A 17473-nucleotide genomic window follows, 5' to 3' on the forward strand; every position below is an offset into this window, starting at 1 on the left:
AAATCTGTAAAAGTACAGTCCCTTTTACTCCGAAGACATTCCACAAATACTCCTTTAATCTGGGTATGGTTTTAAGAAGACACAATAATTAGAATATATACTTGCAGGTTGCCAGTGCAAAATCCCCAAATTAATAGTCAAGCTCAACATCTAAAATCTTTCTAATCTACCATGGATTTGTATGGATAAGTGAAGTAGTTTGCTAAGAACTCAATCCTCCCAAGCTGATGCTCTGCCAGATGGTGGAGCCGAGGGACGAGGGTGTGTCCTGCCCTTCCTGAGCTGACAGCTTCATGGCAAAGACCTTCACCAGGTGAAGAAATTGAAGTTTCTTCTAAGAACAGTGGGTCTGAAATGAGTCCAAAAGCGTGGGAGAGACACAATCACATTTGTCTCAAGTAGGGGAGAGTGGCTGTGGGGCCACTTGGGAGACTCATGAGTCCAGGTGGGCAGTGTTGTTGGCTTCCACTTGAGCGGTGGGACGGTCAGTGGGTAAAAGCGAACAGATTGAAGGCATGTTTAGATGGTAAAGAGGAAAGGATCAATGATTTCTGTGAAGGTAGGATGGAGTAAGGCCCAGGTTTCTGGGTGGATTAATGAGTTAAATAATGGTCCTGCTGTGTTCTGAGGAGGGAAAGCAGCAGAGGGAGTTCTGGGGGAAAACTGATGAGTTCAGCTGTGGGTAAAGTGAAAGGCTGTTAGATGTGTGGTCTGGGAGCTCTGGTGAGAGCCAGTAGTGAGTAGGGGCGGGGAGAGAGACTTTCAAATCATTTTGTCTTGTGAAAATACATACAAGAATGAGTAATGACACAACCCCTGTATATTCTGGATTTAAAACCCAGTAACATTTTGCTATATTGACTGCAGGGGTTCTTAATTTTTTAAAAGAAATAAAATAAATAGAAACAAAATAGTGGAGTTAATGAATATCTTAGAGTTGATGTGTGTCCTTGTATGTATTTTCATACCTCATCTGTTTATAAACATAATCTACAAAAAGTTAACTTGCTTAGCATTAGAGTTAAACAGAGGGACGTGACACACTCTGTTGGTGGTTCAAGGTGATTTCTTGGGCAAATTATGTAGCCTCTCTGTGCCTTAGTTGCATCTTCTGTGACTGCCCCCATGCCCCTCATCACAGCTGATTTCCTAGACTAGAAGTTGGGAGGGAGGCTGCTGAAGGGAGTAAGAGGTGGCAACTGCTAGGGTCACTGAAGAGAGAGACAAAAACAGATTAAAGCCGAGAAACTGAGTGCTAATACCCTCAAAGGAGAAAGAATCCCTTAGTTTTTTGAGCCACTTAGCCTAAGAGAAAGAAAATCATGTGGATCCAAAGCTCTTGAGCATATGAGTATTGTGGGTGGGAGGGTTTCATCAGAAAAGGGTTGAGAAAAGGCCTTTTGGTTTCCCTTTACGTTTCCAGTAAGGATGAGGTGCAGAAGAAAAACCACCCGTTTCACAGTTGAAGGTGCTGTTTTGTGCGAAACTGACCGAAGGTTGGAAACCATTCATCAGTGGTGCTGGCAAAAGAAGAGACTTCTGGATTGGGTGGGGCACTTGCTGTGACTTCCAGGTGACCTGCTGGCTGGGGGCTGTGAGGCGGGCAGTAGGTTTGCAGTGTGACCTGGGTATAATCCCTGGCAGTGAGGCTGCTGATCTGACTAGCAGAGCTGGGCAGACACCGTCCTAACGGGGCTGCTCGGGATGAGGCCTGGGACACCTGCCATGCTGAGGGCGAGAGGAGAGCTCCCCTGAGGTTGTGTCCCTGTGAAGATTAGAAACGTCCTCCTGCAGGGGAGGAAGAGCCTCTGAGCAGCGGGCCGGATGCACAGGCAAGACCAGCCTGAGCACGGAGATTTCAGGAAGCCGGAATTCATACAGGCCCGAACAGCCTTGTTCCTGAGAAACTGGAGGGAAAAGATGCTGCAAATGCAGGCTAAGTTCAGACACTATTGTGTGTCATGAGTGATAGGAAAAGACTGTTCAGGCAGCCACGAGAGAACCCTGTGGTTGTCCCAGTTGGGCGTCACACAGGAGGGAGGAGCAGAGTTATATACTTTGCCACTTATTAGCTGTGTGACTTTGAGCAATATCACCCCACTTCTCTCTATATATATCTACATCTGTAAAGAGACACAGTGACAAGCTCGTGTCATCAGAATGCTTTGTTTAGCTCTGATCCCCTTTGTCCAGTCCTGTCAGTGCTGCCCTGCAAGGTTCTGCAGCGGCTGCTCTTGCCCTGTGATGGGAGGGCATAAAAGGGCATTGTAGCACCCGAGGGCAGAAAGGGGTTGCTTTAAAAGCAGACATGTAGCCTCCTGCAGCTGCAGACCTGCAGGCAGTTTGGTTCATGGTCGTGGAGAGGACTTTGGAGGCCTTAGCGTCGTCTTAAGACTTGTTTTCCCTTGGGGACCTGATTTGCCTTTGCAGATTAATGTTGAAGATTTGGGCTTCTGGCAAAGCTGTTTTCAGAGATGGGTATATACGTAAAATATCATATAAAATAAAATGATTTACTTAACGTGAGCGACTTTGCAGCTGTTGGGAAGAGCTGTGTTGGCCTGGTCTCCACGGAGGACACCAAGGGTCAGCAGAGCGTGCGGGAGGGAAGGCAGCCTGCAGTGCTTCTGCGGGGGGTTCTCCCCAGCATGGTGCTCTGCTGAGTTGACTCTTCTCTGAGTTTGGTTGCCAGAGGAGCAGACAGCAAAGTAATGAGTTCTGGAGGGATTGTATAATGACAGGAAGAAATAGGAACCTGGAGATTTTCTGGACTAAAACACGCTTTTGGTTCCTGATTCAGTGTGTTCCATTACAGAATTGATGAGTTGTGTCTATTCTGGGACTTCATTGAAATAAACGTTCAGCCTAAATGTTAAGGGATTTGGTTTATTTGGCTGGAGGACTCGAGCCGGGATGACAGCCTCTCAGATCACTCTGAGGGACTGCTCCCAAGAGGTAGGGGAGGAGCTAGGATAAATAGAATCTTTACAACAAAGATCAGGTAATTGGAACAATAAAATATTGCTTGTTATCTAAAGAAAACCAGATATCTCAAGTTCAAGTATTTACTGCTTTTCTATGTATGGTGGGAAGCAAACATTTGGGTCATTGAATTCATTCCTTTGGCAAGCCCCTGGCTATCTAGGGCCAGTATCCTGTCCTTTCTTACTCTGAGTCTGCTCAGAGGGCACCACTGTGAGTGGCTGAGAGGCCGGGCTGTAGGCATGTACTCGCTGGGGTTTGGCAGCAGCCGCTGATGACTCGGATTCAGCATTCTTTGTTTACTGTCATGGTTGCAGTATTTTCATGCACATTGTAGTATTTTCATTCACAGTGTTCCCCCTTGGTCCTAAATTCGACCAATATTTTGAGAGAAATTTCATGACCAATTTTGTCCCACATTGCTAGGATGGCTCATTCCTAGTTCAGGTGAAGAATCTTCTGAGTTGCCATTCAAGGTGTTAGTTTTTTTTATCAGGCCCTGTTGATACTAAAAGTTCTCTGGATCACCTGTCTTACTACTCTATTATGATCCAGGAAGTGTTTAACCTTCTTTGCTCATTCCCATACCTAGAATCACACTATTATATTTATTTTATTCAGGGTTATAAATTTTATCTGTTTCTTCAAGATGTTTAGCCATCATCAATCTTGTGGGCCTAGTTACACATTGGGAAATGTAACAGACAACAATTTTATAAAATAGACAGGATATAAGTAATACAGCTAGTAACGTTAATAAAGTCACGAGTAAGAATTTAATAGTCGAGAAGTTGTATTTTTGGGTTAAAATTTTGCTTGTGTTTCTGAGTTTGATCCTATGAGAAAGTTCATATTTATGGTCAGGGTCAGAGCAGGTATTAATTGGCCAGTTGAAATCTCCCACCTTGTAAGATCAACAGTGGCCTAAACAGAACTATAATTTCTTTTTAGAATAATGTTTCTGAGGGCTACCTAGTTAGAGCCTTGTATTAGGGAAACCCACCAAGGTAACACAGAAGTACTAGACATAGGTAATTTATCATAAACTTAACAATTGGAGTAGTTCATAATCAAAGGTTGGAGAAATTATCAAAGTAATTGGTATACAGTCCTGGTCCGGTGTCTTGGGTCAGCAGTCTAGCTCAGATGTCGTCTTCTTCTCATCCTAGTATGGAAGCTTTTTCTCCATTTGGGCATTGTTTTAAGGTGAGCAGCGCTCTATAAGCCAGTGCACTGCAGGGGCTGTTTCAGATAGGAAATGAATCCGAGACTCCGTTTCCTTCAGCTTTGGTGTGTATGGTCTAGTTAAGAGTATCTGAAAAAGGGTCTTTCCATTCAGGTTGGAGACAGTTCTTTAAGTCATGCCTGTTGCAGTATGTATAATCCCCTGGCTGCAGGTCATGGTTCATTGGAATTTTACCCAAGGATAGATTACTGAGCTTCAGAATCAAACCTAGAGTATTCTTTTCATAATTCAATTAAACTGTACAGCAGTGTGACATAACAGCAAGGAATGATCTGGGAAGTGTCTTAGTAAATATGGACCTCAATTAACAAAACTAGAATTTAATATCGACTAAAATATAATTTTTTTCTCTCTAAAGTTACCCTCAGTTTTCTCAAATATAGCCAAATCAAGATTAATTTCTTTACAAATTAAATCTGATTATTTGATCATATAGGCTTTTTAAATTGACTGTGTTGGAAGTTTTAATACGGAGTCTCAGGGTAGAATGTTAATAAGGTTTTCTAAGGCCAAGAAAGCCACGTCAAGGCTTTTCATGGATTTTTGCCTTACAGATTTAGGTAAATTCTTTTCTCTTTAAAATCCTTAAAATACCTTTATACTCCTATATCTCTTAGGAGATGATCTCCCTAATTTGTTTGATAGAGCATCTGGGGACCTAAGTATTTTTAGTCTTTTGAGGGATCAGATAGAGAGAAAAGATAACGGTTCCAAGTCTGTATACATAGTTATAATTTATCAAATTGCTGTGAACCATAACTAGCTTAAGGAGAAGAGATTCTTTATGTCTGGGAAACAGGTTAAAAGGCAGTAGTATTTCAAACAATATCAAAAATTATAACCATATTCAGCTGGTTAATCAGTCCCATGTAACTAATTCTTTTAATGAGAGTTTTCATTAGAACTTTAAAATGTCTTACCCAGTTTAGTTCAGTGCTGTAGTTTGAAATTTATTAGAAATCAGTAAATCTCCTTGAAGAGAAAGCATTTTGCAAAACCATCAGAAGAAAACAATTAACTGTCTATAAATGACAAAAGATTTAAAAGCATGGTTAAACACCGTTACACTATAATCAATAAAGAAACCTGTTCACTATACCCATAATTATCACTGGTAACATTTCAGATAAACCAGAATTTTAGGGAGTCCATATAATTTCTACAATACCTATATTAATAATATTTCTCATTCAATATTACCTTAGAAGTTTTATGATTCATTTGACAATTCCATGTTATTTAAAATGCCAAATGAAACTTTATAGTTAAAAATCTCTCTTTGGGATGTTTCAGGGGCCTTCTGTAGCATCCCAAACTTAACTGGAGATTAAAAGAATTTTAATTAATTAAATTAATTTTTATTTAATTAATTAGAATTTTATATTTGGGGAGCTTTTTGAAAGATTTCAGAACACTTGATCAGATAAACATATAGATCACTGTAATGTAGTACTAATTCATTAACAAGAAAATATATCAAATGTAAAGGCAGAACAGATCAGCTAAGTGGTATAAGAAGTTTTACAATCTGTTACTGAAGGTGGATTAATATTTTAAGAAAATTTTTTCCTCTTAACAGAGAGAAAACCAAATCTAATCTTGTTCCAGCTAAGTTCTAAGATTCATTTACGTTGCCCAATTTGATTCTAAACTTAGCCAATTATGACCACGTACAAAACTTTCCTCAGGGTTCCTTTTCCACAAGCCTTCCACAGCTTTCTATACTTATATTAGTGTGTCCCTTATTTTGTCTTCCATTCAGAGGTAACCAGCTTCAGGAGAAAGTCACTATTTTTCATTAACAAAGTATTATTCCATTCTTACATCTTCCTTTACGCATTTATATTACTTTCCTAGGATACTGAGATCATTCCCTTACTAATAGAGACTATTTCTGTGTGATACCAACCATTTATTAATATTTCTAAACACCTTTAGTTTCACTGTAAGAGGAAGTTAAATGTTAAGTAATTCATATTTCAATCTTATTTTATCTGAAAATGGCATAGATATTTAATAAAATCTTGTCATTTAACTTAATTTAGCACAACTCTAGAATTTAAAGATATCAAACATTTAGAGATTATTTTAAGCATACATTTTAAAAATATATTTTAAATATTTACCCAAAGCTCTCATCTCATTTGCATTTAATTTACTTAAAATTTTACCACAGCACATTAGTGTTATTTTTTTTTTGACAAATCTGCAACAGATATAACAGGATCTTATTTGACTTTCATTAAACCTAGGTACAGTAAAGGTATTATAGTTAAGATGGATGATTTTAAAGATGTCTATATTTATTGGAACATACTTAAACTAAACAATATCAAATATTACCTTAATATTGAATATTTTCCAATTCACATGACACTGAAAGTCAATTTGTTAAGTTTTTATTTTAAAAATACTTAATTTTTAAGCTCTTATATTTTTACATCAATTAAGCAGAGCTCTTTGACTTCGAAATTTTTTTTTTTTAGCAGTAGAAATATCTCACTTCTATAATCTGTATGCAGGCTTATAAACAGACAAAAGCTAGAGATCTCATAGCTTCACTTTAAAACTTACTTATATTTATAATAATAGTTGGAGTAAGCTGAATTTGCTTGCTCAAATCACTAAGGCTTACTATTTATGAAACAGATAATTAAGATTTCCTCACAAAGTCTGAAGGACCCGTCAGAGTTCTGAGTTCTAAAATGCCAAAAATTTCATGGCCTCAAGTTTTATTTCGTTGAGCTAATTAGGCTCAGTCCTAGGTCACTGTTTGTTGTATTTATATTTCTGATCTGCAAGACAAAGACACTCTCTTCCAGGTCCCCAGATAAATGCTCTGTCACCCAGACCCAATTTTATCTCCTTAATTGGCATTTTTGTATCAGTGAGAAGAGCTGTAAACAAAGAATTCCATGTTTTAAAACTAAGGTTTTCTTTATTTTGTCTTCCAAAGCTTGCATAAGACATTTATTAAGGTCTCTTTTCCTTGAGTTATAAGTTAAACCCAGGGTAAACCTATATTTTTTTTTTTAGCTACTCAAATTACTTTTTAGATTTACGTTATATTGGACGTCTCAAGTAACTATATTGGTTTCCTTTAATTTGTTCAATTAATATTTTCAGAGGGATAGACATGTGCCCAGCCTTATAATACCAAGAAAGGGAAGCTTTTTTCCACTGAAACATATCTATCCCACAACATAAGCAAAAGGTTTATATAAAGACCATCTAAATATACCAATTTCACAAACTTTTATCTCAATTTTATTAAATCTTATACCTTTAATTTTTATATTTATTAAGTTTAATCAATAATTCTTATTTCTAGAAGGAGTGACAGAAACCTTTTTTTTGTGGGTGTACATTGTATATAATTATATAGAAGTCTCTAGGATGCCCAAGTTTCAGCCAAAGAGCTTAGGCCCTTCTCGATTTTTAATTTCATTAATTGGTCTGTTGTCCCAATCCTTGATCAAGTATTTCAGTCTACATATAAATATATTTTAAACTGTGGTAAATAAAACGGACTTGTTTGAACTTTAATGTTGGGGGGGAGTAGGTGAACTCTTTGGCCCTTTTTTTTTAACTTTACGTAGTGTAGTATCAAAACCCTGTATGTAAATCCAAAAATGTCCATTTTATTTATCTCATTCAAAATAACCATATAAAAATATTTATCCTTTTGGGATAAGCCACTTATCTGTTTTTTTGACATTTTTACAATCCTTTTTCCAGTTATTCAACCTAATTAACATTAATTATACTAAGTTTTTATTAGCATCTCTAGAAACATTTATCAGAAAGGAAAAACAAAAATGTAGCTTTTCAAACCAGTTATATTTTTATATCTGAGTTCTTAGGTTAACCATTAGATATATTTTTCTGCATTTAAACTTTATTTTAATAGGTACCAATAAAACAGCCGTTTATAATGAGATCTCTTTAAACTTTCACCAATTAAAAGTTTTTCCAAATTAAAAAATCCATCATATGCCTATCAATTTATATATATATAAATAAATATATAGTGATTTTAAGAGATGGCCAGCTGCAAACTTTTATATTGGACAGATGGAATTCATAGGCAAGTGGTCAGGTGGATGTGAGAGAGATGGAGCCAAGGCCTGGGCCCAGATTCCGGTTTAAATTGCCATTTCTTCACCATAGGGCCTTGGAATAGAATGCATACTCTCAACCTGTTGGTGAATCTGTGAAATGGGCATGATAATATTCATTTCTTCCTGGGATTGTTGTAAGATCTAAAGAGTATTATAGCACACATGAAGCATTTAACACCCTGGCACTTAGCAGTGTTCACTGTGTGGGGCCGCCCCGCTTAGCGTGCGTCAGAGCCGTAAAGGCAGCATTTGTCTGTTGAGGATGCACTTGTAGCCCCTTGGCTAGGTTGTGAATTTGTTGATTTCCTTTAATACTTGTAACTCTGTGTGACATGGACAGTTATTTTCATGGACAGATGAGGAATGTCAGGGTAAAGAAGACTGTGTAATTTGCCCAAGGTCAGACCATAATTTTGGGTGCAGGGGCCTCAGTTCAGCATGGGCCCCTGGGCCTTCTGCTCTCTCCGTTCAGCACCAGAGCCAGATATGGAGTTGGCTGTTTCCCTGCCCAGAATATCCGGCAGGACCCAAGACACACCTGGCCCTGTGCTGCTTGAGCAAAAACTCCGGAGGAGAGGGAGTTACAAAAGGGATAAACATAAAAACAGACGACAGCAAACTGTGATCAGCTCTGAGAAGGAAAGGAACACTTCTCGCCGTGCAGAGCTGGGAGCTTTCCCGTCTGGGCTGCTCTGGGGGTGTTCATCTCAGCTAAACAAGTTCTACTGCTGCACCAAGGCAGGAAGGCAGGGCGCGTGTGGCCAGGTAGACAGGGCCTCGTTGATCGTACTCATTCCCCATTAAGCGGCAGCTTTCACGGGCACTTACCTAGTAAACATTGGCCATAATCTTCACGCAATTTGCTTGGTAGTTTTATTGACCCCAGCTTTGAGATGAGGTCATTGAAGCTGGGGAGTTTGTTGCATGCCCGTGATTACCTTGCAAATACCCCCACTGGTCTTTCAACCTAGACTGGTGTGGCTGTCATGCCCCATCCCTGTGAATGGCATCGTGTAGCTTCTCCCAAGTGGCCCAAATGACTGACATTGATATGCTTAATTCGTAGGAAATGGTATGTGGCAATAAGAGAAAAAGATAGTAAGAAATTGTTTGGAAAACAAGAAAAAAACCTATTCTTCCCCAGCTGGGGGAGCGTAACCTGTATCACCCACCCTAATCACTGCCTGTCACCTCCTCCCTGAGGATTCTGTGTTCAGAAGCCACTCTGAGCCTTGGGAGAACATTTTTCCTCATGACACTTTTGACTAGGACCCACGACATCTCTGTCCCTGGTTAACACTCTCTTCAAAGCCGTTTAAATTTTTTGCAGGTTCCTCCACTCTGATGTAAGAATACCCTGTATAACTTCTTGATGCAGCTCCTTAATGAAGATCTTGTGATGGAAACCTAGCCAAAACTGGGATGTATGCACATAGTGACTGCAACTTCAGCACATTGTGAGTTCATAATCAGAGGGGTGGGTGACTCAGGAAAGGCTTTTTTAAGGTAACAAGTGGAAAGTGAAAGGACGCTTGCTGTGTGAGAAAGAAACATCTCGGTCACAGCCAGCAAGACACCTGTGTTCATGATGGGGTGTGGTGAGTGCAGAGTTCTCACAAAGAAAGAAGTGATGTGATGGGAGGGAGGACAGTTGGGTAATTTATTGGGGAGGAAAAAAGTGGGCTGAACATTTCCTGGTTGAACAAGAGGATTGTGACATGACGTGCTTGTATTTTGGAGAGAAGGGTTTTGTGGGGACAGGCCTAGGAGTACGCTGTATGGGTGGGGAGTCAGCACAACAGAGAAACACAGAGAACCGGGCAGACCCCAAGGCCCAAGCTGGGGGAGAGGCTGCCCGCAAATTGGAACCCTGGAAGCTGGTTCTGTCCCTTAGCTGGGGCCTCAGACGTCACTTCACAGCCCAGTCCTGTTGATACAAGAATAAAAAACGTTGGGCATGAGAAGGGCTGTATCCCAGGAATTCGTTGAGCCCCTGGGATGTGCCCCACCAGATTTTGTTCTTTGACTTCATGCAGTAAAGAATTCAAGAGCAAGCCAGTGTTGAGTAAAGGTATATATATTCAGACAGATACATTGAAATGCAAGAGAAACGTCACGAGGTGTGGGGGTTTCATGCACAGATTAGAAGTAGGTACACACCCCACAGACAGAAGGTCTGTCTTCTCCAAAGAGGGAGAGAGAGTGGTGACCGCGAGGTGGCGCTGTGTTGCTTGTTTTCTTGGGCTTGGTGGTTTCATATGCTAATAAGTAGAAGGACCAGCCTTAGGGCAAGGGGCTAGGATTCCCAGGGAGTTGGCCATTTCCCACCCTTTGACCTTTTGTGGCTATCATTGGGACTGCCATGGTGCCTGGGGCATGTTATTCACCAGGTTACTATTACAATGGATGTTTACTGAATCTCAAGATCTGCTAGAAGTTAAATCTCTTCATCCTGAGCCTCAAGGCCTATTGGGGGTTGAATCCTTCACCATTTTGATGTCAATTGCTGCGGCCTTCCTTGAATGGCTGTGCTCTTCCCCCTTCCATCCTGTCTCACTGTGATGACACAAAGACAGCAAAGGCCGGGCCCTAACCGTGCTCCTGCATTTAACGGCAGGAGGTGTGGTGTGGGCTTATGATGACTCTGAGTGGTGAGAAGGATGTTTCAGATTTTCCCACGTGAGACATGGCGACTAACCAGCAGCCTCCCCAGATTTATCTCACGGGCATTATCGCTTGTGTTGTTATGGAAACAAAAGGCCAGCCAAGAAATAAGAATCACACAGAGGGTTGGAGTACTGAGATTTATTGCGCTGGCGGGCTCAGAGGGGTTTCTTTTCCAAAGCTCTGAGCACCTCCAAGACGTGCACATGAGGTTTTATAGGGTTAATTACAAGTATGGGGCTAATACCCAATAAGGCTCAAACAACAAAAAGCAAGGAATCAGTACACTGAAGCTTATCAATTTGGAACAGATCACGTTACTGACAACTGTTGACCTTGGATTTTCGGGTTAGCTTATTAGCCCAGTAAACTGACACTAAACTTCAGATATACCAGGTAGCCCAGCAAAACTTAGATCAGGAAACCGACACTTATCACACTTTGATTTGTGACTTAGCTTGTTAGCCCAGCTGTGGTTTTCCTTCAGTGTCACTTATCTTTTGAATTTTTCTTTTTTTCTTTTTTTTAATATTTAATCCAAATTTAATATCAGGGTTCTTTGGGAAAGAAATTTCTCTTTTTCTTTTCTTTGGTGATCTTTTAGGGGGGCAGTTAATTAGATGTATTTACCTGTTAGTGGAAGCCCTGGGGCTTCAACCCAGGACCCCGTGCACGCTAAGCACACGCTCTACCACCCGCCCCATCATCTTTTCTTTTTGGTTTCGCTGCCAAGAATCCTACAGCTGAATTTCTAGTCAGCCTTAACACTTGCCCTGACTTCATGGAATCCATTTTTATGAGTTTACTTCCCCCTGGTTTCATTTAAGTATTGAATCTCCATTTTCTCTTCACTCTCCGTTTTGCCTTTTGTTGTTATGGTTGTTAAGCTGTGTTTAACAGAATTGTTTAAATTCTCTTTTAGCAAGAGGCTGAATGTAAATAAATATGTAAGCAAACAGCACAATTAAATGCTTTTATACATTCTGAGCTGTTTAGTAGTAACTTAAAAACCGAATTGAATATTAAAGTGATAGCATTTTAAAAATATTTTTTAATTTTTCATAAAAATATAGCTGATTTAAAATATGATATTAGTTTCAGGTGTACAATAGATGCTCCATTTATAGTTACTGTAAAACATTGTCTGTATTCCCTGTGTTGTAAGATAAATCCCTCTAGCGTGTTTACATTACATGTTGCAGTTTGTATAAGAAAGTTGGGTAACGCAGAGTCTGGAACGTGGCTGTGTATGACTCAGGTTCACGCTCACCCTGCATGGCAGAGCTCAGGCCTTCACTCCTTTCTGCAGGGGAGCGAGTGGAGGCAGCTCTCATCAGCGCTGTCACCACCCTCTGAGTGGCAGTGACAGCAGTGACTGTGTGTGGACGTGCAAATTGTTTTTCCAAGAGCTTTATATGCGTTTCTGCATTTAATAATTAAAGCCCTCCTGTGAGGAAGCGTTTTAAGTTTTTAATGCATAATACATTTTATTTTGATATTGATAGATTTCAAACCTCTGGAAAATTTACAGGAGTAGTACAATAAACGCTTAGATACAGTTCACTTTAAAGGGCACTATTTGGCTTTCTGTGTCTGGCTTATTTTAGCATAAAGTTTCAAGGTTCATCCATAATTGTAGCCTGAATCAGTACTTTATTCTTTTTGCTTGATAATATCCTTTTCCTTTGTTTTCGTTTTTGGTCTATTTAAAAATATTTTCATTGAAGTCTTGTTAGTTTATAATTTTGTGTTAGTTTCTTGTGTACAGCACAACACTTCCGCTAAATAGGAACCTACCTGTATTCATTTTCATCCTCTTTTTAAACATAAGTTACTATAAGATATTAAATATATTCTCCTGTGCTATACAGTATAAACTTGCTGTTTATTCTTTACATACTCAGTATCTGCAAATCTTGAACTCCCAGTTTATTCCTTCCCACACCCTCTCCCCACTGGTAACCATAGTTTGGTTTCTATGTCTCTGTGTCTGTTTCTGTTCTGTAGATAAGTTTATTTTTTTGTTTCTTTCTATTTTTTTTTTTTAGAGTCCACATGTGAGCAATCTCATGTGGTATTTTCCTTTCTCTTTCTGGCTTACTTCACTTAGAATGACATTCTCCAGGTCCATTGATGTTGCTGCCAATGTCATTATTTTATTATTATTTTATGGCTGAATAGTAGTCTATTGGACAAATATGCTACAACCTCTTTATCCAGTCATCTCTCAGTGGACATTTCGGTTGCTTCCATGTCTTGATATTGTAAATAGTGCTGCTGTGTACATTGGGGTGTAGGTGTCTTTTTCAATTAGGTTTCCTTCTGGATATATGCCCAGGAGTGGGATTGCTGGGTCATCTGGGAGGTCAATTTTATGTCTTTAGAGGAACATCTATACACTTTTCCACAATGGCTCCACCAAACTGTATCCCCACCACAGTGTAGGTGTGTTCCCAATTCTCCGCAGACTTTCCAGTATTTATTGTCAGTGAACTTCTGAATGATGGCTATTCTGACTGGTGAGAGGTGATACTTGATTGCAGTTTTGATTTGCATTTCTCTGATAATGATATTGAATATTTTTTTATGTGGCTACTGGCCATTTATACGTCTTCATTGGAGAAATGTTTCTTTAGGACTTCTGCCAATTTTTGAATTGAATTGTTTGTTTTTCTTTCTTATTAAGTGTAAAAGCTGTTTACATATTCTGGGAATTAAGCCCCTAGCAGTTTCATTTATTGTAAATATTTTCTCCCATTCCATAGGTTGGTTGTCTTTTTGTTTTGCTTACTGTTTCCATAGCTGTGCAAAAGCTTGTAAGTTTAATTAGATCCCTCTTGTATATTTTTGGTTGTTTTTCTATTGCTTGAGTAGACTGCTCTAGGAAAACATTGCTGAGATGTATGTCAGATGTTTTGCCTATGGTTGCTTCTAAGAGGTTTATAGTGTCTTGTCTACATGTTTAAGTCTTTAACACATTTTGTATTCATTTTTGTATATTCTGTGAGGGAGTAGTCTAACTTCAATGATTTACATGCAGCTGTTAAGTTTTCCCTACACCATTTGCTGAAGAGGCTGTCTTTACTCCATTGTATGTTCTCACCTCCTTTGTCAAAGTTTCAATGACCAAAAGTTTGTGGGCCTATTCTTGGTAAATGTGTTTATCCGTTCATTGATGGATGGATATTGTTAGTAACTTTTGGCTACTCTGAATGATACTGCTATGAATATTGATGTGAAATTTTTTATGAGAATATGTTTTCATTCTGTTGGCTGTACATTTGCCCCGCCATATCTGTAGTTTCCACTACATGAATCCAGATGGTTGATTGTAAAGGGACTCGAACATCCTTGGATTATGGTATCCAGGGTGTGGGGTTCCTGAAACCAACCCCCCAAGGATATTGAGAGATGACTCTATATGTAGGAGTGGAATTGCTGAGACATATAACTCTAAGCTTTTGAGGAAATACCAGACTTCTCCAAAGAAGCTGCAACATTGTTCCTTTCCCCTGGCCGCATATGAGGTTTCTCTGCCTCCTGAACGACATTTGTTATTGTCCATGTTTTGGTTATAACCATCCTAGTGGGTGTAAAATGAGATCTCATTTTGTTTTTGACTTCCCTAGTGATGCTGAGCATCTTTTCATATGATTATTGGCCATTTGTATATCTATTTAAATTCGTGGTAAAATTAAAAATTGGGTGTATTTTTTTGTATTGTTCAGTTGTAAGCATTCGTTATATATCCTGGATACTACTCTCTTATTAGATACATGCTTTGCAAAATTTTTCTTCTATTCTGCACATTGTCCTTTAACTATATTTTTTTAAACATTAAAACAATTTCTTTACAAGGGAGGTAGTTTGATGTAAAGATTTATTTTATTTTTTTGCAAAGCACGCACTCTCTGACTTGAGATACCCTTTTCCCCTGTCATTTCACTTTCTTGATGATGTCCTTTGTAAGAAAAAGGTTTTAGTTTTGATGAAGTCCAGTTTATCTGCTTTTTCCTTCTATCACTTGTGCTCTTGGTTTTGTATCTAGGAAACCAAAGCCTATCCTAGGCCCACAAAGATTTATACTGTGTCTTCTTTTAGAAAGTTTATAGGTTTAATTTTTACATTTCTGTCTGTGATCTATTTTCAATTAATTTTATTTGTTATATAAAATATGGGTGTTCAGATTCCAGATTGATTCTTTTGCCTGCAGATACCCAGCTGTCCCTGAACCATTAGTTGAATAGACTATTCTTTCAATGGAGTGTTTTTGGCCCCCTAGTGGAAAAGTGTCTGTAAATGTAAGATTTCCCCGTGGGTTTTTATTGTGTCTCTTAGACTTATTTATCCAAACTTATGCCAGTATCATACTGACTTAGTACTATAGCATTTTAGTACACTTTAAAGTGAGTCCTCCAACTTTACTCTTCTTTTTCAAGGTTGTTTTTGCTGTCCTGGGCCCCTTGCACGTCCATGTGAATTTTGGGACCAGTTTTTCAATTTTGCATAGAAGTCAGCTGGAATTTTGATAGGGATTCCACTGAATATATAGTTCACTTTGAGGATTCTTAACATTTTTAATAATATTGTCAATCATTCCATGAAAATGGGATGTCTTCCATATATGTAGATCTTTTAAAATTTATTCTGGTGATACTTCAAAAAGTTCAATGTACAAATCTTGTAAATTTCTGTTAAATGTATCTCTCACTTTATTTTTAATGCTGTTGTAAATGGAAAGGCTGAATTTCTTATGGGTGGGACTATGTATCAATCTTCTTATTTGTAGAATTCCTTCACAACAAATACCCTTGGTATATATTTGCTACATAAATCTATCCACAACTATTCCCCGCCCCGTGTTATAAGAAACCAAGACCCAAGGTAAGCTACTTGAAAACACCTATGTGGAAGTGAGAAATGAGACCCTTGGGTGGGTCTTTGTGCAGATGATACTGAGAGCTTATTCTGAATGGCTTCTTCTTAATTACTTTTAAACAACCCTTTCAGTGTATTTAGTCAGATACATTAAGATTATGCCCTTTTGATGTGCGGAGTAGCTAAGACTATAATTTTCAAATAAATTCTAGTGAGAGTGTTGTACTTGAAACCTAATTTGCATCTATCTTTGAAGATTTATGTTTCAGGAGCTTTGACTAAAGAACAACTGTCTTTATTCTATAATGAGAACTAAATGCTCAAGCAACATGTAAGAGTTTGAGCAAACTGCCCCCGCCCCGTAGTGCTGGGTGGCTGCAGCTGTAACTGGAGTCAGCACTTACCTCTCCCAGTATGCTTGTGCTGATCTGCTCAAAGTGGTTCGTCCAACAGTTTGTCAGTAGTCTGTTGGACAAAGTCATAAAACATTGATTGAAGGTTGCTAGAATGCAATATATTCTTATTAATATTAAGTAAGCACATATTGAATGCTTACTGTATGATGGAATTGTCCCTCAGCCTCACATGAATATTATTTCTCTTGAAACCTCACATATTTCCTTGTTATTCTCACTTTACAGATAAGGAGACTGAGAATTAGGTCTTCTCTCTTTTGGGAGGAGCTCATTATTAATGATGAGCAGTTGTAAGGAAAAAGATATTGATTCATTATGAGAAAACATTTTTGTGAGAGTCAGCAATGAAGAAGATGAACACTGAAGAAGGTGATCATTGTTCGAGTGAGACAAGCCCTGGGTTGTGCGGAGTCAGCATCCCTGTCTTAGACACGGCACGTGTAGAGCTGCGTGGTGGGTGAGGCGGCGCGGCCGTGCAGGGAAAGCGGATGCTGGGGCCTTAGGCTGTGCTCAGGCCTGGTTGGGCTTTCTCCTAAGGGGAGTGAACCATCATTGACAGATTTTAAGTAGGAGAGTGGGGTGCTCTCATAGTTCATATTTGTCTTCTAGAATGTTTGGAAACATTTAGAAGGCTTGGCAGGAGATGATGTGATGAGTCAGAGTAGGGTGGCTGCGAGGTGTAGCAGTGTCCAATTTTCAAGTGGTTTTCAGGCCCAGGCTTGTGGCTTAGTAGCCGTGTCAGTTTGAATGACGCACGCAAGGAAGTGAAACAATTTATCTAATCAATTGAAGCAGTGATGTACCCAATTCCCAGGACTATTGTGGAGATCCAGTGAGATACACTGTGCAGTGTGCAGTGTGGTCTCCAGCAGAGACTCAGTGCTGAGTGAGTGCCAGTGAGTATCTGGTAGGTCAGTTGAGGGTAGTGGGACTCGGAGTCTGAGGATATCTGGTCCCTGAAGGAGGGGTCCATTCACATCTGTGAGTGATGGGCCTGAGTTGGGACACGCAGGGAGACCTTACCCCCCGACCAGGGACCCTGGTAAGGACGGCTATGGGAGGAACACCGTGAAGTCAACTCTTTGCATGTGGAGTTGGAGCTGCCTTTGAGACAACTAACTGCAGTGTCACGAGCTTAAAGAGGAGATCTGGGCCCAGGTTGTGCA

General features: G+C 39.4%; 1 protein-coding gene across 1 annotated transcript in view; it reads left to right on the top strand.

The window, feature by feature from the left end:
* The window catches only part of LOC140692914 (uncharacterized), a 79120-nt gene that overhangs the window by 36553 nt on the left and 25094 nt on the right, over positions 1 to 17473 (top strand). Inside the window, exon 7 of the mRNA XM_072957123.1 lies at positions 9680 to 9806. The gene's annotated coding sequence lies outside the window, so the exon portion shown is untranslated. The remainder of the gene's footprint in view (positions 1 to 9679; positions 9807 to 17473) is intronic.

This window comes from Vicugna pacos, unplaced genomic scaffold (genome assembly GCF_048564905.1).
Source record: "Vicugna pacos unplaced genomic scaffold, VicPac4 scaffold_19, whole genome shotgun sequence".
Taxonomy (NCBI): Eukaryota; Metazoa; Chordata; class Mammalia; order Artiodactyla; family Camelidae; genus Vicugna; species Vicugna pacos.